Raw genomic sequence first — 26,866 nt, forward strand, 5'->3', positions numbered from 1 at the left:
TTAATGTGGGGTAGTGTTAAATCAGGGTATTACTGTATATTCTGTTACCCTTGTTTGGGTTGTGTTATTCATCTTATATCCTGTTCAGTTGCTCTTCCAAGTCCTTTGCTGTCTCTGACAGAACTATAATGTGATCAGTGAACCTCAAAGTTTTTATCTGTGCTCCTTGAACCTCAAAACTGCCTCCTCATTTTTCTTTGGTTTCCTTTACTGCTTGGTCAATGTACAGATGGAATAACATCAGGGATAGGCTACAACTCATCTCATTCGCTTTTCAGCCACTGCTTCCCTTTCATGCCCCTTGACTGTTAGGACTGCCATCTGTTTCTGTAGAAGTTGTGTGTACTCTTTCAATTGACGTTCATAACCTACTAAAGGTCTACCATTGATCTCCATCTGTAAGAAAGGCAATGTGTGAAGCCCCCAATGATTCCCTCAGATAGATTCTGTGCCTTCTGTAGAGCCAATGAACGGATCCAAGTTTCCATTCAGTCTAATAGCTCAGTGTGGTGATGAAACTGAAGACAGTAGATAGAAAACAGAGTAATTAGATTCCATATTATTAATGCATTAACACTTGAGGGTATTATTCCACAAATATTTTACTGCCGCCTACCCAGAAATGTGTGATATTCATATAAGCACTCTTCAGTATGAAAAGAAAAATTAAGACTAATAAAAGGAAACAAGGCATTAGGCCACAACAGCATCCAGTTAGATTTTACATTAACTACACTGTGGAATTAGCCTGATTTGCAGCTCAGTTTGCAAAAATGAGCACAGGTCTCTCCCGTTTAAAAAATGGTAAAACAACAGATTCACAAAACCACAGATCGATATTGCTGACATCCATCTATTTCAGGATCCTAGAGTATGTTCTGAGCTATAACACAGTCAAAGAATTAGCGCAGATTCAGGAAGAAAAAAAACCACTCGTGTGAAGTACTACTTGCTTTATTCATACACAGTAACTCGCAAAAATAAAATGCATGTGAACAGGTAGATTCCGTCTTCCTTGGTTTATGAATGACATTTGACACTGTACTTTTCATGTGCAATTAATCAAGATACACTCATATGATATATCTTCATAAATATATAGTTGTTTGACTAATAGTGTGCAGTACATAATACAGAATGTTCTACATGAACTTAAGTAATACCTGGTGTGACCCATGGAAGAGTAATAGGATGTTGTTGTAACTCACAATATAAAAAAGACATGAGATGGTACTGCCAGAAAAAGTATATTTAAGACCTCACAGGATAATAGTTCACAAGGGATACAATGTATGGTGTAGCCACATGTCAAGATAGATACAGTATAGTTCTGTCTAACAAAGTGAATAGCATGATGAGCAGTCAGAGCCTTGGTGATTATGACACTTGTAGTGGTGGTTCCTCCGTGTCCATGTCAGGTTCTGACATAAAAGGGAGCTTCTGTGGTGGGGTTGTCACCAGTGGGGACAGTAGCACAGCCTGATTTTCCAACATCTGAACCATACTGGGCAGCCTATAAACAGAGGTAGCTGAGGGCATGGCCAGGATTGGAAAACACAGCTGAGAAAGAGAGGGCAGAAACAGCTCAGGACAAGGAGGGGAGATAGCAGAGAGTCCAGCAGAAGAGAAATGAAATGTGATGACAGTGCAATGTGTCCGATGGGGGGGGGGGGGGGGGCAGAGGCGGCAGCAGCAGCTGGGTCTCCCACTGCAGGCAGAGCTTATTTTGTATGCATTTCGCCATACGGTCCCCTGTGGCTAGAATGAACATACATTGTCCCCGGCGCTGCTGGCTGATCGCCTGAACCCACTTGTCCTGGCATCCAAAGCCCCACATCCACAGGTGGGTGCCTGGCCAGAAGCATGGAGACAGCACCATGGACAGCCCCACAGGCATTGGCAGCATGAGATGGAGCAGTGTGCGGGGCTGATGGCCACGTAGAAATTCCAATGGAATTCTCCCCTATCAGTGTTAACCTGTAGGAACTCAGAAAAAGCATTAATGTCTCATCTGTACAAGCATTGGCCACGTATTTATTCATCTGCGTTTTACAAGTTCCCATGAGTCTTTTGGACTCACCATTTGATTGGAGATAGAAGGCAGAGGCAGACAGTGTTGAATTCCATGTTTGTGGCAAAACTTGCTGAAAACCTGGGAGCGAAATTTTGATCCATTGTCCAACGCCACCATGAGAGGAAGTCCTTCAATAGCGAAAATTCTGCTAAGTGCTGTGATCGTAGCTACTCAACTTGTGGACTGACTGTTGACCATGTACAGAGACTTGGAAGAGACTTGAGGACCATCAGCTGGGCAGTATCCAGGAAGGGGTCCATGAAGTCGATATGAACCCAGTCCTACAGGCACGAGGGCATCAGCCCAGGGAAAATATGCGCTGAAGGGCCACTTCCTGTTGTTACAGTAATGACAGTTGTGGACAAGATGGTCGACCTGTCGGAACACATGGCGCTGGGTGAACTGTTCATTTCGCAAGATGCCCCTGTGACCTTGATGCAAGATCCGCAAAGTTGTGGGGATTGTCGGGAGCAGAGGTTCCAGCATGACTACCCAAGGAGACCGTTGATCCATGGTTGCTAGGGTAACTCCATCCACCAGGATTAGTTGGTTGCAGAGGTGGAAGTAATGCCCCAGTGGATTCGAACCGTGACCAGGAATGTGGTCCAGCCAGCCCTGTTTATGTACTTTCTTACTTGTTGTAAGAGGGTGGCCTTGGGCATGGCTGCCACACAGGCCCCATGATGGGAAAAGCATCCACCACCTGTTCAGGCTCTTCATCCAACTGAAAGAACAAGATCTTGTCTTGCTCAGACTCCAGGTCGAAGCCCATCAGGAGATGGTACAGGGCATTTGTGCTGTCATGTTGAGTGGAATTATGGAAACGAATTTCGTAATTGTACCTGCTGAGAAAGAGTGCTCAACACTGGAGTCAGTGGGCAGTCCTCTCAGGTAGCTTTGCTGAAGGACCGAAGAGAGAGATCAATGGCTTATGATCCATAATGAGTAAAACTTTATTCCGCTTAGGAATACAAAGAATTTCTTCAATGCAAAGAATATCACAAGGGCCTCTTTTTCTATTTGTGAGTGTCTCTTCTGTGTAACTTTGAGCATACTCGGTGCAAATGTGATCGGATCTCCGTATCTTTGTGTGGGAATGGCCCCCAGACCCCATTCAGAGGCATCCACCACCACCGCTAGCTGTTTGCCCCGTTGAAATATGGCGAGACATGATGCCAGGAGGAGAGCCTGTTTCGGGATCTTGAATACCTGTTCACATGCCTACAACCATAAAAAGGCATGCCCTTGTTCCACAGGTAGTTGAGTGGGTGTGCAATTGATGCTACGCCAGGGATAAATTTTCCTTAAAACGTTATTTTTTCCCAGGAAGGACCAAAGCTCCTTTCTTCTTTGGGGGCCAGGATGCATGATGACAGCTTTGACCAGCTGCTGTATGGACTTAATACCTTCACGAGAGATGATGTGTCCTAGATTTTCGTCTGACGATTCACAGAAGATAGATTTTTCCAGATTGCTTTCGAGGCCTGTGGACTGGAAGGTGTGGAATAGTCGCCACAAGTTTCCTAAGTGTTCTTCCACTGTGACCCCTCTCAGCACAATGCTGTCTAGATAATTTATGCAGCCTGGAATAGCCTGCAGCAGTTGCTTGAGGAACCTTTGAAATATCGCTGGGACAATGGCTACCCCAAAAACTAAATATTTGAAACAATATAATTTAAGTGGCGTGTTTACTACCAGTATTTCCCGTGATTGCACAACCAGGGTAATTGTAAATAAGCTTCCGATAGATCACTGGCCTCTCTAGGAGCAGAGGAAAGGTAGCCTGGTTTTGGAGTGCAATAAACATCAATCTTTGACTAGGAACTGACTCTAACCTTAAAGTCTCCACACAGGTGGAGTTTCCCCATGGTTTTTTCACAATAACTCACTTGCACACGCAGGTTCAATGACGTCCAATGGCGTCAATCTATTTAGCTCATACTTGATGGCATTCTGCACTGTGAGGGGCAGGGGTTGTGCACAGAAGAACAGAGGATGCGCTGATTTCATTCATGTAATGTGCACCATAAAGTTCTTCGCTTTCCCATGACCCACAGAGGAAGTCGGGGTACTCCTTACTGAGGGTTTCCCATCCTCGATATGGTTCTTGCTCCAAGACCAGGAGGACTAAGTCATGGATGACAAAACTGAAAGCAGAAAAAGCAACAAGGCTGAATAGATTGTCAGTATCCATGTTGTTAACGGCAAGGAAGATGAGGTGTCTTATAACGTTTTTATATGTCACTGTGATTGTGACCTGTTCTTTGAGAGGAATGTGTTGATTGCTATATGGTGGTACCAAGTGATGAGCTGTGGATTGAAGGGGCGGCATTCCCAGCTGGAGATTAACATGGATGCAGAGGGAACATTGTCAACCTGTAGCTGAACTTTTTTATTGTGCAAAGTGAGTGTGATGAACAGTTTCTTAGGTGATACCACAGTGATATGAAACTCTGATGAAATCATGTTAATGTTCATTAGATCGTATCGAGGTGAGTGTTTTTTGTCCAAAGTGTGGCAGACAGACGCAGGATGTCCTTCTATCCGGCATACCACGCACTGTGCCCACCCGTCAGGACAGTCCTCTCTGGCGTGTTAGAAAGCAGTCTGGGCACACTGGAAAAGAGTGCTGGTTGGGGGGGGGGGGGGGGGGTCAGGCGACGGTCAAGACTTCTTTTCTTGTTTATGAGGTGGCGCCAGAGAGAAGCAGAGTTTGTGCTGTACTGTTCCACATTTGTTGTGTCGGCAAAGTCAGACGTCTCTCCCACGTGGCCTGGGAAACTTTGAAGGATTGAGTTCATTTTACAATGTCCTCCAATGTACGGTCCTCAAATGGTAGAGTTTTCTGATGCACATTCTTATCCAGAGCCATTCCAATGACTGCGTCCCTAATCATCACCTCTGCCTGTGATTCCTTATTTACCAAAGTGACAGAACGGCATTTCTTACAGACTCCCTACAGTTCAGCCACCCATGTGCGGTATGACGGATATGACTGTTTACGACACTGATAAAATTCCACACAGAGTGCAGTGACGTGGCAGTGTTGGTGAAAGTAAGTAGTTCATAGAGCACACATTTCACGAAAGGTTAGTTGTGCTGGTTCTGTGAGACAGGCTAGTTTGCACAAAAACTGGTATGTACTGGAGGAACTCAAGGACAGGAAAGTGATTTTACCAGATCTGGATCCGTTACCTGGAACGTAGTAAAATGCTGCCAGAGGAACTTCTCATACTTTACATATTCTTCCGCCATCTCGTCATAAGGTGAAACGGTGGTGGGTTTGGAGCCAATGGCCAAGAGAGTAACATGAACAACAAGGCTACCTGACGTTTCTGTCCCTCTCACTGCTTTCTTTTATATTAGAATATAATGAATATTCGAATCGAATCAAAGTTCCCATATGCAATTTTCATTACTTTTTACAATCGTGGATATTGATTTGCTACAATATATTACTTCTACAAAAACATGTGTTTCATTACCGTAGGTGTCATAAAAGGGTGGAAATTGAGAAAAAGAAGATATTTGACAGGCATCGTCTAATTGTAAGTCCTGAAGACATGAGAAAGTATAGCGAGAATTGTCAGTAGAAGAATTACAAGAATTATCAGATTCATGTGAATCTGACTCGGAAGAGACATCAAGAGTTTGTCACAAACTGTCTTGCTCACTATGTCAGCAAGTTTGTCACTATTGATGAGATAGTGCATCCTTTCAGAGGACGCTACAGTATATCCCTAATAAGCGTGCAAAATATGGGATCAAGATTTATGCATCATGTGATACCAAAACATTTTACACCCTGAACAGTGAAATTTACTGTGGCAAGCAGATGCCAGGACCCTACCTGAAGTCTGACATTGTGCAACGATTAGTGACAACGATTGAGAAAAGAAACAGAAATCTTATGACTGACAGTTACTACAGAAGCTGCCCTCTGGCTGAAAATTTCCTCGGCAAAGGTTTGACTTTCTTGGGAACCATGAAAAAAAAAAGAAAGAAAGAAATACCTCAAGAATTCCAAGCAAATAAAACCCGAGAAGTTCAGTCATGTCTCTTCGGTTTTCAAGACGATTTTTGTATGGTCTCGACTGTTCCTAAAAAGAACTAAGCTGTGATTTTTTAATCGACAATGCATAGCACAAATGAAATAGATCAATAGACTAAGAAATCGAGAGTAGATCTGGACTACGATGGCACCAAAGGAGGAGTAGATACTGTAGATAAGATGTGCTCATCCTACAGTACTTCCAGAATAACGCGACAATGGCCACTTGCACTTTTCTACAGATATCTAGATTTGCTGGGATAAATGCAAACATTATTTTCAAATTGAACAATCATGATAATAAAGAAGGAAGGCGAATTTTTTTTGAAACATCTTGCTCTGGACCTATGGAAGAACATTTGAATCAATGAGCGTTACTTGAGACACTTGCCAAGAATATTCACCCCTTCATGACCAAGTATAGGCACGAAGAAGAGAAGACCAAGGCGCCAACAGAACATGAAATTTGCTACATATGTGGCAGGCATAAAAACAACAGAACCAAAATAGAATGTATGAAATGCAAGAAAAATGTATGCAAGAAACATAATGTCATAGGTACAAAATCCATGCAACGTCAAAGTGAGCTGCAGATGGAAGTTGACTAATTTATTCACAATCATAAACAGGAGTGAGAGTTTATCAATTCTCCATCCCACAATGTGTTCCGTTGTTACTTTCTTTTCACGTGAATCATTACAAAGTGATGTAATTAAAAGGACCATGAAGGCAATAAAGAATATCGGCTTGTTATAAATTAGAGTGACAATAATAGACAATTGTGAAGGTAACAAATAAATAAAAGATTATTTTTATAGAGCCATGTAATGTTATGTTATGTTTTATCAAATAAAATGTAACTGGCGATTATATAAAGATTATTTTTCGTTAGGTTAAAAATGTAATACTAATTGTGGTGAAACAGCCGCAACGTGCCCACTCATGGAAGTATGAAAGGCGTGACCACCGAAGGGTTATAAAACAAATTTGATTTTTCCACACTAGTTTATAAAATTATGTAATAGCAAATCTATTTCTGTGTTTGATCGTCTGTATTTAGTTATCAGTTCGTGCACCGAAATCTCTATTTCATTTTCATTTCTTACGCTTTCTTATAGATTCACATTTAATACCGAACGTGTTTTTTTTGTCTGCTACACATTCAAGTCATTAGATCATAAAACGACAGTTTAATTTTAATTTTGAAGGAATCTCTGTAAAAGTACATATTAATTTCTAATGTACGACTCGTTCGCTTCAATTTTTAGATCATAACACAACTTTTTTATTTTCATTTTCAACGGTTCGTGTAAAAGAACATATTAAAAGCGAATGTATAATAAAAATCCATTATCTCCTACACGCTCTTCTGAATTTTTAGCCGATAAAAGAAAAGTTATGTTCCTTGTGTTCGTTTCTGTTGTCTTTCGACAAACGAATGTGTTAACACGATGCTGTTTTCTTCTTTTTTTTTTTTAAATCCGCTGCCATACACTAAGTACAGTTCAGGAAGCACATTACATTTTGATTGAGCACGACTAGACTGCTGAGGTGTCCTTCAGAACAAAGAATAGCAGTGTACGGAAACAGCTCATAGCGCTCCCATCCAAAACGGCAATTGTGAAGTGATCGGGTAATAGTTATTATTTAAAACATGTTTTTGGGGGGGATGCATATAACATGGTTTGCACCGACGCAGTCATTGGAATGGCTCTGGATAAGAATGTGCATCATAAAACTCTACCATTTGAGGACCCTACGTTGGATGACATTTTAAAATGAACCCAATCCTTCAAAGTTTCACAGGCCACAGGCAATCAGCTATATTCTGGGGCGAGGTGGCAGCTGCCGTGGCATACTTGGGAGAGAGGTCCGACTGCCAACACAACAAATGTGCTACTTCTAATGTTGAACATATTGCCCAAGGAGAAGTTAGGCCTCTCTCACCATGTTGTATGCTCTAATAACACGTGAGAATGCAGCTGGTAAAATTAGTCAGAAGTTCGATATTTCCACATTTAAACCCCTGCCACTTTCAAGGCACGAACTGGATAAGGCCCTAAAATGACAGTAACTGTTACTTGTCGAGATGTCGGTGGTTTTCGATGTTATCGGTCAGCACTCCCTGGAGTGGTGGCTGTTTGCTTGTTCAATGGATTATAAATGTTGTCTCTCGCTGTAATATCGAAAGAGTTAGTTTACACTCATAACGCCCATTAACAAGGAAAAAATGACAACTTACTGACCATTTTTACGATAATCTTTTACAGTAGTCTTTTCTATCACTAATTCTTTTTTACGCGCAGTGATTACACTTGAATATAGTCAAACACATCCACACACGCACGTTACACATTTTTAAAAATTCTATTGATTAGAAGCAGTTTCCAAGCAAATATAATAATTTCAGTTTGTGCTTGAGGTTAATATTGTTGTGCATTAAATTTTTACTTATAATACAGTTCAAATTTCAATGAATGATAATTATTACAAGTAGTTTCCATGATCTTGTCGTTAGGCAGTTGTAATTTTGAGGAAAATTGTGCTTCACGTTTTCACAAAGCTGTGTCAGCCGTTCTCGCGTCCCGACGTCACGCAGAGTAAATCTGTGGAGCATTGGATGCAACGTCTTCCAGACGTGAATTAATATTTCTCTCATTACGATTGATCGAAATTGGGTTTAATATTTACTATTCTCCTCGTAATTTTGAACGTATAATACGATGTACCGTAGGCAAATGAGCCCGACTTTTGTCCGCAGCAACGCAGTTCGGCAACGTGGACTTTGTTTGCCCGCTCTCTGCTGCCGTGCATGCGCAGTTCTCATCCCTCCACGCCTCTATGGGCGGAAGCGCCTTCCTACGCGAGGCGTGCTATAGTAAAAGAGAATCTGGTAGTTGACAGTGTTTGTGTTGGGTCAACAACGACATTGTGCGCGGGGTTGGAGTCCCAGGCAGCACAGAACTGTGCCAAACATGTGCACATCTCGCCACTGGTGAAGAAACTATAAATATTTCACGTCTATTCATAGCTATAAGACAATAGCGAAAGGTACAGGGTTCGAATCCCTGTCAGGCAAAAATCATTTGTATCGTCATTTCAGGTTCCAATATCACGCTATTGATGAACATAAATATTTGACATCTGATAGTGCTTAGTTAACAATTCGTATAGATCAGGCTCTACTCCATGTCCATCACCCCAACTTTACTTCATGGCGTTTTACGCTTGTGGACGATCCTTTATTACATACCTTTTGTGGATACTTCTCAGGGGCAATATAAGCTTCATGTGGTTCCAGTGCAGTGCTAAACTTACAATCTTTTAGTTCCAGGTTCGGACATTTGACCTTTATGCCCGGTCGAGATTCGATCAGACATGCAAGCTTTGTTTGTTTAACAGAGGGTTCAGTTTCGGAGCACGACAGTAACTCGTCATGTCATTTAATGCGTATGATAAGACTTCTGAACTGCCACTTACTGTAATGAAGTTTAATTTACAAGTGTCAAGGACTGACTCATCACTAATAACGTGTTTTCTAACATTTGTTGTATGACGATATTGGTTTACACCTTGCCTGACTGCCATAAGGAGCAGTGTTCTCTAGTAGTCTCTTGTGGTACCCATTTTGTATAGTCAAATGACTGTAAGGGGGAGCGTTATAGGAGCTGCGACACAGCTATGCTATGTTGCTTGCATACAGTCAGGTGGTGCTGACACATTGAAATTCAGGGGTAGCCCGCTTTTTGTGCTGTTAAGTATACTTCCCTGTACTTCTGGTCCAGGCTCTATGGCCTCACAACAACGCCCAGTGTCACCCAGCAGGGCAGATACTACTGCACCTGAATCAATATCAAGCATGGAAATAGCGAAGGGTGCAAGGTTCGAATCCCTGCCAGGCAAAAATCATTTGAACTGTCGTTTCACGTTCCAATACCACGCTGCTGCTGAACACATTTAATATCTGACTCTGCTTAGTTAACACCCCGTCCATCACTATAACTTTGCTTCATGGCATTCACGCTTGTGCATTGTACTTTATTACATTCTGTTTGTGGCTGCTTCACAGGGGTAATATAAGCTTCATGGGGTTTCCGGTGCAGTGCTAAACGTATCCTCATTTAGTCCAGGTTCAGACATTCAGCCTTGTAACCAGATACTTCCATATTTTACGTCTCTTTATGCCTAGTTGAGCCTCAATCCGACACGCAAGCTTTGTTTGCTTGACAGTCGGTTCAGATTCGGATCACGGACAGGAACTCGTCATGTCATTTAATGATTGTGATAAGACTTCTGAAGTGTCACTTATTACCGCCCGACCGCTACGGTCGCAGGTTCGAATCCTGCCTCGGGCATGGATGTGTGTGATGTCCTTAGGTTAGTTAGGTTTAAGTAGTTCTAAGTTCTACGAGACTGATGACCTCAGAAGTTAAGTCCCATAGTCCTCAGAGCCATTTGAACCATTTTTTGTCACTTATTGTAATGAAGTTTGATTTACAAGCGTTAGGGACTGCCTCATTCCTAATAACGTGTTATCTAATATTTGTTGTATGTTGGTATTGGTTTACATCTGTACTTATTGCCACAATGAGCAGTTTTCCCTAGTGGTGTCAAAATGGTTCAAATGGCTCTGAGCACTATGCGACTTAACTTCTGAGGTCATCAGTCGCCTAGAACTTAGAACTAATTAAACCTAACTAACCTAAAGACATCACACACATCCATGCCCGAGGCAGGATTCGAACCTGCGACCGTAGCGGTCGCTCGGCTCCAGACTGCAGCGCCTAGAACCGCACGGCCACTCCGGCCGGCCCCTAGTGGTGTCATGTGGTAACCATTGTGTATAGTAAAACGACTGTACCCTACAGGGTTTCGGCATTTAGATGACCTGTGACACAGCTGCATTACGTTGATTGCATTTAGCAGTGGCTCACTTTTTTTGCTGTCAAGTGTACATGTGCCAATGATTTTTGTGTCATGGAGAGAGGAACTGCAGACAATAATTTTTTGTAGATGCTGCAGAGGGTGCACGGGAAGCTATTGATAAAGTTAACTATGTTGCAGACACTGTGGGTAATGAAGTAGCATAGACGTGGATTCCTTGCCAACTATAGTTGTGCTGCCTCCTCACAAGGGAACTTCCCCATCGAACCCCCCTCAGATTTAGTTATAAGTTGGCACAGTGGATAGGCCTTGAAAAACTGAACACAGATCAATCGAGAAAACAGGAAGAAGTTGTGTGGAACTACGAAAAAAATAAGCAAAATATACAAACTGAGTAGTCCATGTGCAACATAGGCAACATCACGGAGAGTGTGAGTTTAGGAGTGCCGTAGTCCCGTGGTTAGCGTGAGCAGCTGTGGAACGAGAGGTCCTGGGTTCAAATCTTCCCTCGAGTGCAAGGTTTACTTTCTTTGTTTTCGCAACGTTATGATCTGTCCGTTTGTTCATTGATGTCTCTGTTTACTGTAAGAAGTTTAGTGTCTGTGTTTTGCGACCGCACCGCAAAACCGTGCGATTAGTAGACAAAAGGACTTGCCTCTCCAATGGGAACCGAAAACATTTGATCGGAAGGTCATAGGTCAACCGATTCCTCCACAGGAAAACATGTCTGATATATTCTATACGACACTGGCGACGGCATGTGCGTCACATGACAGGAATATGTTGTCGACCCACCTAACTTGTACACTTGACGAATGGGTAAAAAGATTCTTCTCCCTTGGCCGATTTTGGTTTTCTTGTGGATGTGATAATCACTCCCAAAAAAGTGATGAAAACATAAGAGTTTGTCACATAAACTGCAACAAATGAATGCAACAGTTTCACCGTCGCAGTTTTCCCTGTGCTCTGTCAAAACATATGTTTTTAACGTTTCAATTTTTCCGTGTGTAGACCGTCGAATCCTGCATATGTCCAAGCAAATCCGAACATGTCCTGGAATTTTGGAGAGCGAAGTTGATTATGTGTGAGTGCCTGAACTTTGATAATTGTCTGAAAATAAAAGATTAAACTTTTCACTCGAGGGAATACTTGAACCAAGGACCGTTCGTTCCGTAGCTGCTCACGCTAACCACGGGACCACGGCGCTCCTGAGCTCACACATGTCCTTGATGTTACTTTTCTTACGCATGGACTATTCAGTTTGTATATTTTGCTTATTTTTTTCATAGTTCCACACAACTTCTACCTGTTTTCTCGATTGATCTGTATTCAGTTTTTCAAGGCCTGTCCACTGTGCCAACTTATAACTAAATCTGAGGGGGGTGCGATGGGGAGGTTCCCTTGTCAGAAGCAGGGAGAGGGTAGGAAAAGGTACTTGTAAGACTACTGTTCAGGTCAATAAGTCCAAATCCTTGATACTATTCTTCTCGGGTGTGCAGCCGGATCATAACGTCATCTTGACACTATATTTCAGCGGTCCAACTGGCCGCCATCTTCAGGTGAGAGTGCTGGTAGCAGTAGGCCTCAAGGAAATGTAATATTACAAGAGTAATTCAGTCTGTGGCTTGCATTACTGTGAGGAAAAATAAATAGAACTACCTGTAAATATATTGTTTGTGGTAATACTGTATGTGGTTTATATGTGATCATCGTTTTATAAGTGTGTTTTCTGGGGGAACATAAGGGTAACTTTTGCCTCACAGACAGAGTTCCGAGAGGTGTACCAAACTAGCGAATCAAGAATCCGGCGGACAGACTGGAAGAAATGTCGAACATAAGAGATCAATTGAATAGGATCAACTGCTGTGAAAAGTCGATTTTTAAGAAAATTCGTTAAGAGAGAAAGAGTTTTACAATTTTATTTCTCATTTGTTGGGTGATGGGTCAGTTGAGTCTTGTTTATGGATGAGAAATGAAGGAAGTTCGACAAACATATAACTACATGAGACAGTCGCATTTTTGCAGAGCATTTACTTCAACACGAGCAACAGTACAAAGATAACCAGCATAGTACAGTCATAACAATTAGTGTCACAATATTTGGCACCTCTATGGCTCTGACTCTGCTTTGTGCAGCATTCATCGATGTTAGGTCTAGAACCGCCAACCCACCTGAACCCCCAGTATATCTATTACTGATGGACTGGATTACCCATAGCTAATAAGGAATAGATAAGTGAAGGTTTAATACAGATGCTGTTTGATAAGCTTAAGAAGTTTCGCCGGCCGCTGTGGCCGAGCGGTTCTAGGCGCTTCAGTTCGGAACCGCGCTGCTTCTACGGTTGCAGGTTCGAATCCTGCCTCGGGCATTGATTTGTGTGACGTTCTTAGGTTAGTTAGGTTTAAGTAGTTCTAAGTCTAGGGGACTGATGACCTCAAGATGTTAAGTCCCATAGTGCTTAGAGCCATCTGAACCAATCTAAGAAGTTTCTAGTAAATATATTTATTATAAGTAGTCATTTGGAGATGATTCGAGCCTAAGGAGTCTTGTGACATTTGTTTGCTACTTTGCAAGCACTCATATGATGGAGTAATGGTCACGTATAAAAACAAGACAGTCCAATGGGATAACCATGGAATAATGCCATTTACGTTAGGTATGCAGCCAACGAAGCTACTTATTTAAAGTGACTTATGATCAGTAGGAAAAAATGGTCTAGGCTGCAAAAACAGCATAAGTTTTATCGATACACTTCGCCCTTTTGAGGCATCTTCAGAAACGATAGGATCTATGGGTAACACATTAGTCATAAGTAATCGAAGTTTTGGTGTACCTTTGGCGAAGACATGCCGCTATGCATTCTGTTTCTACAACAAAGAATGATTTCGTACTGAAAATATATCATGGTTGGTGCACTATGGCATAGAGAGGGAGGATTTATATGACTGTTATAAGGAAAAAGCTAAATGTATAGTACATAACTGTCAGTTTGCTGGGTGTTATTTGAACCTTTGCATAATTACCACAAGCTGAGATCCACAGGCTCGCTCTACTGAAGAGAGGATATGTGTAGCATCACCGCTATTTTATGGCAGGACTGAATAAAAAAAGGATGCTACCACAGCTAATGCAAGAGGCTGTGGAAGGGAGTCAGACTGGAGCTACCCAGACACACTTGCATCAGCGGCTACCTGTTGATCTGGCAAGCACTGTCGAGACAGTTACCACATGATACAGACAAGAGGACACACTAAGGAATCATAGCAATGACGCAGCAGAAAGGCAGAGGCCATGTGGCATGGGTGACCTAATTTCTTGAAGTCCAAGCCACTGTTCTGATGTGGTTTATGTGATGAAAACAGATTCATTAGCAAAACAAGGCCGGGTCAAGTCTATATACATCCTCATTAAAGTCAAGAGTATCGTAGTCTGCCAGCCACCAGTCCTGCAGGGGAACCTACAACAGTTTACGAGTCTACTGAGGTCAACAAATCACCACCCCTGGACTCTGCCACTGCTAGATGCGGCCCTGATTTTTGCGCTGAGACCAGTCCTGTGGATTTACTGCTATCCTACTATTAGGTCACCTGCAGACTTACCTCAGGTGTTGCCGTCCTCCTACCATGGAGGCCGACAGTTCGAGCCTGGGGCCATGGAGCCACTCCACTGCCATCGCAAACTCTTTGCTGCCTACATATGTTCTTGTGGGCAAACACTGCTGTTGCTATGAGTCATCTCATCCATGCTGGGTCCTCGACATGATACTGCGTAACTCAGGGTATCCCTTCCAATCGGGGCGCCTTTAGTCAGCATTGTCAACTGTCGCCGTCCGATGTGATCAGTATCCTTGCAAAGTTGCTGCCATCATCACTTCCTCATTCGTACAATGGTGCATGCCACCAGGCCACCTGCTGACAGCCATACAACTTCACAGGCCGTCCACCACTTTTGTCCAACATATGTTGGCTCCTCAGTGTATTGTTGTAGTTTATTGAGTAATAAATGAACGTGCTAACACTGATATTGATACATCAGACGACTACCAGGCTTTCTCTCACCGCTCCACTGCTAACCTGCCCAGGTTGGTGAACTACTGGCTTCCTGACGCCAACATCTCAGCTCGACCGTCCATCATAGCGGCCATCCACTATTAAAACTGAACTGGTCATTTCGGAATGGGGACAAGTTAATGAATGCGACTTTTGAGGTAATGAAAGAAAATATGTTTCCTCTTCGAATAATTAAGTATATCTATAGTCTTTCTCCCACACTTAGTCTTCAAGAAGCTTAACTGTGCATGTTTGAAACCTGATGTATCAAATACGTATCCAAAATGTTCTTCAACTGAATCTTGACGTCCCTACATTCTGCAATGAAGTGTCAGCTATGTAATAAGAATGAGCCATAACAAATCTGTTTCCTAGCAAGTTGTTGTTGTGGTCTTCAGTCCTGAGACTGGTTTGATGCAGCTCTCCATGCTACTCCTAGCAAGTATGATTGAAAAAACCTAAATTAAAACAGTAGAAAGTTGTGCGGTTTCTAAATTTTAATTCCCCAGTAAAAATAATATGTGAGGCACTTTATATGAGGTAGGAGCTATGTTTCTGTTTTCCAGTAAAATAAGAAAACTTTACACTACAATAAGGTGGAACAAACACACAGTTCAAATGGCTCTGAGCACTATGGGACTTAACATACGAGGTTATCAGTCCCCTAGAACTTAGAACTACTTAGACATAACTAACCTAAGGAAATCACACACATCCCTACCCGAGGCAGGATTCGAACCTGCGACCGAGCAGTCGCGCGGTTCCGGACTGAAGCGCCTAGAACCGCTAGGCCACCGCGGCCGGCAACAAACAGTCAAATCCAGTTTAGCCAAAAGTACTTTAAGATGAAATGGTTTAACATTAAAGAAACAAGACTTGTATAATAATTAATACAGCTTAATAAAGAGTTTTTTCTGTCTTACAGTAAGTATTTCAAACCGAACGTCCGTCCACAGTTAGAGGTATAACATTGGATACATCTTGTCAGACCTAGTCCTCAGCACATTCCTCCTCACAAGACAGCGAAATCGGTATGTGTTCATAGAAGGAACCGTATTATGTTGGAATGTGCTACTTCATTTATTTAATTCTCTGGAGTTTTTTTCCTATCAGTGAGAATTTTCCCATTGTATGTCTTTTGTGTGGGCTATGTTATACATCCAGCGCCAGATTTTCACAGACAAAATACGTTCTGAGTAACATCATCGCCAATGTAAGCACTAGCACTTTCTAATCCAGATTCAGTGTTCGAGTAAACAAATTCACTAAATTGTGCTGGAGAAAGCGTTATTTACTTTTTATCACAAGTGCGACTTCTGAGCAAGAGGTCAGCTAGTAAAATTCTGGCCACCAGTCTTTAAAGTTCAGAACATCTTTAAATTGACTGTATTTACACGAATTTATTGTTTATGTTGCATGGTTGATTAAAGCAGTGTGCTGTTCTGGCACAGTATCTTCTGATCTTTCATCTCACCACATTAAAACCACGGTCAGATAGAAGAAATGAATTACCTCGTTGTGAAAATTAGTGAACAACAATACGAAAAATTCCCAAGGGAGTCAATGGGAACAAAGATTGTGTGACAGTACGATTTTTATTTTTCCTCCAAAGTTGTCTGAAAAAATACACATTTCTCTTACTGATGAGAGGGTATTATTCTGAATGTAATGAGGCAGAAATGAACGAACCTCAGTTGGAGATTTATGGCCAGCGCCATCATGATAAGCATATAAGTGTACCTTATTCTCTTTAAGTTATTAATATTAATTACATTCATCCACTGTTGCTTATAATAAAAATGTATTCATCAAAGGAAAGTTCTGAATAAAATCGAAGAATATTCCTTGTGCATCATCTCATTCTTTACACTTTTTTTGGTACTTCTTGCATTTTAGAATAAAATTTCTTACTGTGACGTTTAAGAACCAAAATGCTCTAACAGCATCTCCATGGGTAGATTCTCACAAATTTTAAATTTTTATATTACCTTTAGCTTCTCACACTTGCTGCACATATTCATTTGTTGTCAGCCAAAGTGCAGTGAAAAATTTTCTGAAAGAAGTTTAGACAAAATTTTATATTTTACACCACATTTAGCAATAAAGAGGTCACCCACTAGTTACAGATTGATATGAACATCCACAGTAGTGTATATCTAAAGTTAGGAAAAACTGAATACGGTACTACATCAGATACAATTTTTCTCCTAGTATGGTGAGTAATGGAGCTCAGCAGTTAATTGGGCCAGCATGAATTTTTGCGAGATCTCCCGCGAGATCAAAGTCAAGGTCACCCCCTACCTGCTGTCTTCTTCCACCCTCCCCTTCCTCTTCCCCCACTCCTCTTGGTCAACTGGGATGTGTATAAATGTCTGGGAGTTCAAAATCGGATATGGGATGTTGTCATATTGGCTGAGGGTGTTGGGCCAGCCTTCATGGCTGCCATATTTCCTGTGTTTATTTAGGACCCTTATCACTCTGATTTGTGATCCAGTATGGCTGCCAGATCTTTTCTGTTAATTAATATAATTTACGACTCAATAAGAGTATAACGTGTCTGCCCAAGACATTAAAAACATGCTTCAGATGTCACCAGCACTGTGCTACATAGAAAGTGGCATGGAAAGATGTATGTTAGTACTGTATTTAAACAAGTGCACCATTGCTACATAGCATTTACACTGTGGACACGTTGGGATTCATTTTAGTACACTCTTCCTGGGTAACATTAATTCTGTATATGCAGACTTCACCAAAGGTCTTACTGTGGTGGTAACACTGATTCCCGTCAGATCACTGAAGTTAAGCTCTGTTGGGCTTGGGAGCACTTGGATGGGTCACCTTCTGGGTCTTGTCAGTGCTGTCGGCAACTGGGGTGGATTCAGCCCTTTTGAGGCCAACTGAGGAGCTACTTGACTGAGGAGTAGTGGAACCTGTCACTCCTGTATCCACATCCAGCGATGGCTAAAGCTGAGGATGAGACAGTGGCCAGTCGGAACTGTTAGGCCTTCAAGTCCTGTTCGGACGATGTTTTTTTTATTTACAGACTTCATATTTTTAAGCGAATTATGCTGATATCCCATGGTTTCATATTTAATAATTACTACAGGTATTTATTTATGTTATCCCACTGCACTGTCAGGTTTAGTAGAAACGAATGGAACTAATAAATCTTTAACATAAACATCCACAGTGACCTCCAAGCACTGTCTGCCAGTGGCACGAGATGTCTACGGGGTAGGAAACACTAGGCGCCATAGTGGTTGCTACTACTCCAAAGTCTCCAGCCATCTTGCCCTTGCCTTGCCTTTCTGCGTCTATCTGGCTCTGAGCACCACTATGGATTGACTTTAATAGTGTGGCCAATTGCACTGCAACAGGATTCAGGGGGTGGCCGGCACGCTCGTGCATAACCATATTAATCTCCCCACCTCACCAAGGACTCACACCAGGAGCAGGTAAGATACACTACGGGCCATTAAAATTGCTACACCACGAAGATGACGTGCTACAGACGCGAAATTTAACCGACAGGAAGAAGATGCTGTGATATGCAAATGATTAGCTTTTCAGAGCATTCACACAAGGTTGGCGCCGATGGCGACACCTACAACGTGCTGACATGAGGAAAGTTTCCAACCGATTTCTCATACACAAACAGCAGTTGACCGGCGTTGCCTAGTGAAACGTTGTTGTGATGCCTCGTGTAAGGAGGAGAAATGCATACCATCACGTTTCCGACTTTGATAAAGGTCAGATTGTAGCCTATCGCGATTGTGGTTTATCGTATCGCGACATTGCTGCTCGCGTTGGTCGAGATCCAATGGCTGTTAGCAGAATATGGAATCGGTGGGTTCAGGAGGGTAATACGGAACGCTGTGCTGGATCCCAACGGCCTCGTATCACTAGCAGTCGAGATGACAGGCATCTTATCCGCATGGCTGTAACGGATCGTGCAGCCACGTCTCAATCCCTGAGTCAACAGATGGGGACGTTTGCAAGACAACCATCTGCACGAACAGTTCGACGACGTTTGCAGCAGCATGGACTATCAGCTAGGAGACCGTGACTGCGGTTACCCTTGACGATGCATCACAGACAGGAGCACCTGCGATGGTGTACTCAACGACGGACCTGGGTGCAAAATGTCATTTTTTCAGATGAATCCAGGTTCTGTTTACAGCATCATGATGGTCGCATCCGTGTTTGGCGACATCGCGGTGAACGGACATTGGAAGCGTGTATTCGTCATCGCCATACTGGCGTATCACCTGGCGTGATGGTATGGGGTGCCATTGGTTACACTTATCGGTCACCTCTTGTTCGCATTGACGGCACTTTGAACAGTGGACGTTACATTTCAGATGTGTTACGACCCATGCCTCTACCCTTCATTCGATCCCTGCGAAACCCTACATTTCAGCAGGATAATGCACGACCGCATTTTGCAGGTCCTGTACTGGCCTTTTTGGATACAGAAAATGTTCGACTGCTGCCCTGGCCAGCACATTCTCCAGATCCCTCACCAATTGAAAACGTCTGGTCAACGGTGGCCGAGCATCTGGCTCGTCACAGTACGCCAGTCACTACTCTTGATGAACTGTGGTATCGTGTTGAAGCTGCATGGGGAGCTGTACCTGTACACGCCATCCACGCTCTGTTTGACTCAATGCCCAGGCGTATCAATGCCGTTATTACGACCAGAGGTGGTTGTTTTGGGTACTGATTTCTCAGGATCTATGCACAAAATTGCGTGAAAATGTAATCACATGTCAGTTCTAGTATAATATATTTGTTCAATGAATACCCGTTTATCATCTGCATTTCTTCTTGGTGTACCAATTTTAATGGCCAGTAGTGTATGTCTTTGCGCTGCCAGCTTAAGGCAGTGTATAAACCAACGCTAATATCATAAGAACGTTCTATGATACTTAAGAAAATCATCGATAATCATAAAATTTTTTGGACAGTGCACATGCAAGCTTGTAGTGTGCTTTGCAATCTATATTGTGCATACATTATCTGACCAAAAGTATCTGGACGGCTGCTAATGGACGGTAATATGCGACGCTGAAAACACAAACTGTTTTTAAAATGAAGATCATGACTGGTGTTAGAAAAATGTTACTATACCACTCTTCCTGTTATTTCTCTGCAAACAAAAGGGGGTAATGCTAATGAATTTTTTTTAAAAAAGTCACACATTTGCCATTGCTATATAGATCATATTTAAAAAATAAAATCCTGACTGGTGTAACCCCCATCTCCATTCCAATCGTGAATGGCACTTGCATGATTCTTGACAAAACGGTGTAGAAACTCCCCTCGTTTAAGTTAGTAATAATTATGCATTGCTTAGTGTGTTTTTAGTTCTAAATAACATCTGTACATAGACATAAGGGGAACGAAATAACGTGTTTTCTCTCTACATCTGTGGATGGGTCATATGGAAGTGGGAGCCAAAGACGGCGTTTCATTGCCAGAACATTTTGAAGAAGCAGCAAGTCTAATAAACAGGCTGCCTACACTACGCCTGTCGCTCTTGTACACCGTACAAGGTGGTACAGCGGTTAGCACACAGAACTTGCATTCGGGAGGACGACAGTTCGAAGACGCGTCCCGCCATCTAGATTTAGGTTTTCCGTGATTGCCCTAAAACGCTCCAGGCCTTTGAAAAGGGAACGGCCGATTTTCCTCCCTATCCTTGACACAATCGGAGCTTATGCTCCGTCTCTAACGATCTCGATTTCGACGGGCGTTACACCCAGTCTTCTTTCCTTTGCTCCTCTTGTATAACAGTACAGAATAGTATGGAAACCGTACAAGTTAATATCGATGGTTTCGTAGAAGGAATGACGCCACTGATTTATTTTTCCATCTGTAATTAATCCGCTCTTGTTTAACCCTCTCTACTGTTTGAAACAATGAAAACTCCATGTACGGTATGATTGTATGATCCCATATTGTTATAGTAAAGGTGACATCCATCACCTTTAAAACATCACATATAAATGGAATAATACACAAAAAACGCACTTGAAAATCGGAATCATTTCCCGAAACATATCATGCAAGGGATAAATAAAAATAAGATTGAGACTGGCAGTGAAAAAAGGTACTTTACCAACAAGTCCATTGCTTAGATCTTACTCATGTTAGAGATTTATAGTCATTAAAAAATGGTTGACCTGAGATCCTGCTACCTGCACATTAAGTACGTAGCAGATTTTATGAAGTAACCTATACATCAGGTCTACATCGGCATCTACATTTATACTATGTGAACCACTGTGAAGTGCATGGCAGAGGATATGTCCCATTGTATCAGTTATAAGGGCTTTCTCCCGTTCCATCCACGTAAGAAGCACGAAATGAATTATTGGCTAAATGCCTCTGTACGTGATGTAATTACTCTAATCTGGCCCTCACGGGAGCGATACGTAAGGGATATTCGTATATTCCTAGAGTCATAATTTAAAGCCAGTTCTTTAAAACTTTTTAGTAGAATTACTCGGGATAGTTTCCGTCTGTCTTCAAGAGTCTGCCAGTTCCGTTCTTTCAACATCCATGTACCAGGCTCCTGCAGGTCAAATAAACCTGTGACCATTGGTGCAGTCTTTCTCGGAATACGTCCAGTAGGCGTATGCTACTTGCTACCTGCTTCACACACGACTAAGCCAATGTGATCGTTCCATTTCATGTCCCTACTATATGTTACGCCCAGACATTTGTGTGAGTTTACCGATTCCAACTGTGACTCGCTGATGTGATATAACATATCAGCTTCTGTCAGAGCACAACAAAGGAGACGATGTTCATCTTTGAAACACTGACAGAGAAGTGGGAAACCATTTGCTTTCCCCAACAAAAATATTGCCATGTGAAGATAATCGCTCAATTTTAACTCAGAACATTCTACATCTTTTTACATATGTTCTCTTTGTAGGTAAGCGTTCATACTCATCATCTACTTCTCACTGCCATTGTGTATATATGTCCCCTCCCACTGTCTCCTTTTTTCCATTCTTTACTGTATATCCCACTGACACTGTCTCCCCACATACTTACACTGCCTCCTTTGGTCTTTCTTCCCCGCTGGAGCTATCTCCACCATATCTCGGCAGCTCAAAAATTCTGGTGGATCTAACTTATTTTTTTCCTGTACTAAAGTGTTTAAAATTTCAACCCAAAATGCGCCCTCCCCTATACACACGTGTTGAAGTAGGCCGGTCTGGAGGTGTGCAGATCCTCGTAACCTACGCATAATCTCCACTGATTTGTATTTTTCATTTCCACTTCCGCTCCCACTTCTGTCTCCGTCCATCTCTCTTTCTGTTTTACTGCCGCTGTCTCCCACTGACCGTCAATATCTTGTCTCTCTTTGGCTCATTGTCTTCATCCATCTCTCTTTCTCTTTCTAAGCCACTTTCTCTCTCCCACCATTACTGTCCCCCACTCTCTTTCTCCTGTACCAGAAGTATCTCCTCTCTGTTCCATCGTCACTGCCTCTCTGGTACGCTCTTTCAGCATAAAAAAGCGCGAATATGTTCGCACGCCAAAATTTTTGGAGAGAAAGAAGGAATGATGATTGAGGCAGCTGGTTCCCTACTTGTCTGTCAGAATCTTTTCCCCTCCTTTTCCCGCTACAGCAGGGTTTGCTGTTTATATAAAACGATTTCTTTAGGTAAATAAAGTTTCGAAAGGTTATTTCCATATTTAGTCATACTTATATACTTTGATACACATAAACAACAATTCAGTATGCATAATATGAGATTAAAACATTTTTTCTGGAAGCTTTGCTCATCGATCACAGTTCACCGAAAACACCCGAGTTATGATTTGTATCTTAAAAGAGTAAAAACGTTATAGAAATGTGAGACGCCCTGCTAAACCCGCAAGACAGGACAGGTAGTTTAAATAGTGGAAAGGGGCCAAAATAAGAGGCTGTCAGTTACACTCGAACATACTACTTTATTTATTTGACCAAACATTACAAGAGCCAAGAAAATTAAAAAAAGAAAACACAGCATTAATTTTTGGAACTTAATAACCGGCTGAATACACCATACAATTTCATGCCTTAAGGGCAAGACCACATTAATTTAAAATCGGCTGAAAGCCAATAACTTAAGATTCAAACCAAAATCAGAATTTTTAAAAGTCAAAAGGCCTAATCTTAAAACAGTTCTTTAATTAGGCTGTAGGCCCAAACAATCTGACACCTTAAGAGCAAAACAACTTTAATTTAAAAATCGGCTGAATGCCCATCACTCAAACCAAAATAAATTTTTAATTGGCCAAAGGCCTTACCTTAAAGCAGTTCTTTAATTAGGCTGAAGGCCCAAACAATCTGACATCTTAAGACCAAAACAACTTTAATTCGAAATCGGCTGAATGCCCATCACTGAAACCAAAATAAATTTTTAATTGGCCAAAGGCCTTACCTTAAAGCAGTTCTTTAATTAGGCTGAAGGCCCAAACAATCTGACATCTTAAGACCAAAACAACTTTAATTCGAAATCGGCTGAAGGCCCATCACTTAAGACTCAACAAAATTAAATTTTTAAAAAGGCCAAAGGCCTTACTTAAAACAGTTCTTTAAATTAGGCTGAAGGCTCAAGCAATCTTATTCCTTAAGGGCAAAACAACCTTAATTTAAAAATCGGCTAGAAGCCATACAAATACAAACAACAAGAACAAATAAGAAAAGGCAGTACACCCAACAGAGCTCAGAAGTTTCCAAGAGTCGGCCTGGAATTCAAACACTAACGCTCCCTTAGGTGAGACAGGCAGTCGGCCCAACCATTCTCCATCTGACGACAGCCCAACCGACAGTCAGTGGACCGACGGATAAGATAACTTCCGCTCCACCCGACCAGCACACAACAGGTTTTTCAATGGAACAACGTAGAAAGTATTGGCGCCCACAACCAATTATACATTGAGCTGTCAAACTACACACCGTGCTGGACAGCAACAACATGATAAGGAAAATACACCGCCTGAATTTACGTCAAAGGCCAGGGCAGGTAACAGGAACGTTAACGGCCACAAGGCGGAAGATTCCGCTGGTGCACTTCAATTCAAAATAACCAGTTAAACTCCACTGGAGGGTGACTAAAATTTGCAAACTTGAAAATGCACGTTGTTGCTTTCGGGAATGTCCCAACAGCTGACAACGAAATCCAAACGACACAATGAGAACAGTCGTGATTTGCTGGTAGATTAAGCCAAAACTCAACTTTCGTGTCCAGGATCGTTGAGCCACGGACCTCATAGCAATGGGAACAGCAGCACACACTCTGACAGTGCGTGGACGCCGCCAGCGGCCCCGTCCAAGCTACGAGCTGCGGAGATTTCCTCGCTGCTCCACGCCAACCGACCAACTGCCCATCGCACACAGCACAGCTAGAAACTATAAGCGCCAGGCCAAAGAGAGTACAAGGTGCGAATATCGATACACACCGCTGCTGCGACTCACAGAGAGAGAGGATAACAGCATAATCGCGATAACTGTGGGAGACTAAACGCAGAATAGCAACTAAAGTTTAATTCAACGCATAACATGAGCCAGCCATGGCTTAAAATGTTTTCCTGAATTTGCTGTATTACCAGTTTTACAAAATTTTTGACTCATTTTATGCTGTATTCAGACATGTTAAAACCCTTTTTAACCCATTTTTTGTCACTGGGTATATTTGTACAAGCGTGAAGTGCCCGTTACAGGGATACAAGGCGTCATAAAGTTTTGTTCGCGATGGAATGCTAACTAAAATTACGTTCACGCCTCATAAGGGATGTTACGAGCGTATTTTATGTGCGTTGTGGGGTAACTTTGAACCTCTGGATCTCGATAACAGATAATGATGCTGACAAAAGTTTGAAGGTTTCCAAGAACAACACCTTCATATAGCCAAAATTTCGACGATTTTTCATGAATAGAAATTACTGATGTGGCCATCGCCACAATTGGTACTTTTCGTACCCAAAAATCATGGCTTTTCGGGGATGAACAAATGGTCCTTTTATAAGCCGCCGAAGGTCCATCCTAGATCACACCTACTGCAAAAGAACGAAGCGATTATCTCAATTTGCATTGGCTGGAGGAAGTGTGTAATGTTAAAATTTTGACCCTGTCTGTAGGATAGCTACGGTGTACCCGCTCTTCCGATAGGTATACAAATGGTTTCCAGGCCAAGGGCCATCCAAAAGACTTGACGCCTTATTTCTGTGATCAATAGAACCCAAGATATGAACCCCTGAAAAATCACATTTCCACGCGCGGCCTTTTAGTATATTCTGGTACCTTCCACTGTCTTGCACGGGCTGATTATGTTCTATCGTTTTGTGAAATGCACAGTTTTACATTTCTGAACATTTGAAGCAAGTTACCAATCTTTGGACCATTTTGAAATCTTATAAAGATCAGATTGCATTTTAGAGATGCTTAGTTTCCTTGTGTACTTCACTGTACACAACTGCATCACCTACAAAAGTCCGAGATTAGTATTAATTTCGTCAGCAAGATCATTAATATAGAATATGAACAGCAAGTGACCCAATGTACTTCCCTGAGGTAAAGCCAAAGTTACTTTTACGTCTGTTGATGACTCTCCATCCGTGATGACATGCTGTATCCTCCCTATCAAGACATCCTAATAACTCAAACGATCGTATTTTTGATAATAAAGTAGATATGCTACTGGGTCAAATGATTTTCGGAAATCGAGAAATACTGCGTCTACCTGTTCCAGGGTGTCAACATTGAGAAAAGTTCGAGTTGGGTTTTCACATGATCTATGTTTTCGAAATACATGCTTGTTGGCATGCAGGAGGTCGTTTTGTTCGAGATACCCCAATATATCTTTGAGCTCAGAATGTGTTCTAAGAGCCGGCCGCGGTGGTCTAGCGGTTCTAGGTGCGCAGTCCGGAACCGCGCGACTGCTACGGTCGCAGGTTCGAATCCTGCCTCGGGCATGGATGTGTGTGATGTCATTAGGTTAGTTATGTTTAAGTAGTTCTAAGTTCTAGGGGACTGATGACCACAGATGTTAAGTCCCATAGTGCTCAGAGCCATTTTGTTCTAAGATTCTACAACAAAAGGATATCAAGAATATTTGGTGATCGTTCCGTGGATCATTTCTGCTACCCTTCTTGTAGACAGGTGTGACTTGTGCCTTCTTCTAATTAATGGGCACAGTTTTTTGTTCGAGTAATCTATGATTGATTATAGTTAACACAGGGGCTAACTCAGCTGCAAATTGAGTATAGATTCTATCGGGCCCTGGGGCTTTGTTCTGTTTTAACGATTTCAGCTATTTCTCAAAGCTACTGACACCAACGTCTATTTCACTCATCTTCTCAGTAGTACGAGAATTAAACTGGGGAAGTACTCCTGAGTTTTACTTTAATGAAATGTCTTTGGACAATATTCTGTTATGGTAGTCATTGAGGGCTTCACGCATTGCTCTCCTGATCGTCAGTCCAGTTTCATTCAGCATTTGTCCATCTATAGCCCTACGCTTTTTTTTATACTTATTATGCAGTAGTCTCTGTCGCTTTAGAAGTTTGTTTACAGTGTCTGTATGCCAGGGGTTCCCAACAAAATTTTCTCGAGGACCCCCACATCGAGCATGATTGGTACCTTGTCATATCACAGTATCAAGTACCTAAAAAAGCCAAATTAAGAGTGTTTTTATACGTTTTCTATTTTTGGTACTTAGAAAAATCATTGACAATTTCATTATTGAAAAAATATTGAGCTTAAAACTCTTTCAATTCAGCCATCATTGTTATTAACTATC

The sequence above is a fragment of the Schistocerca americana genome, chromosome 3, assembly GCF_021461395.2.
Source record: "Schistocerca americana isolate TAMUIC-IGC-003095 chromosome 3, iqSchAmer2.1, whole genome shotgun sequence".
Taxonomy (NCBI): Eukaryota; Metazoa; Arthropoda; class Insecta; order Orthoptera; family Acrididae; genus Schistocerca; species Schistocerca americana.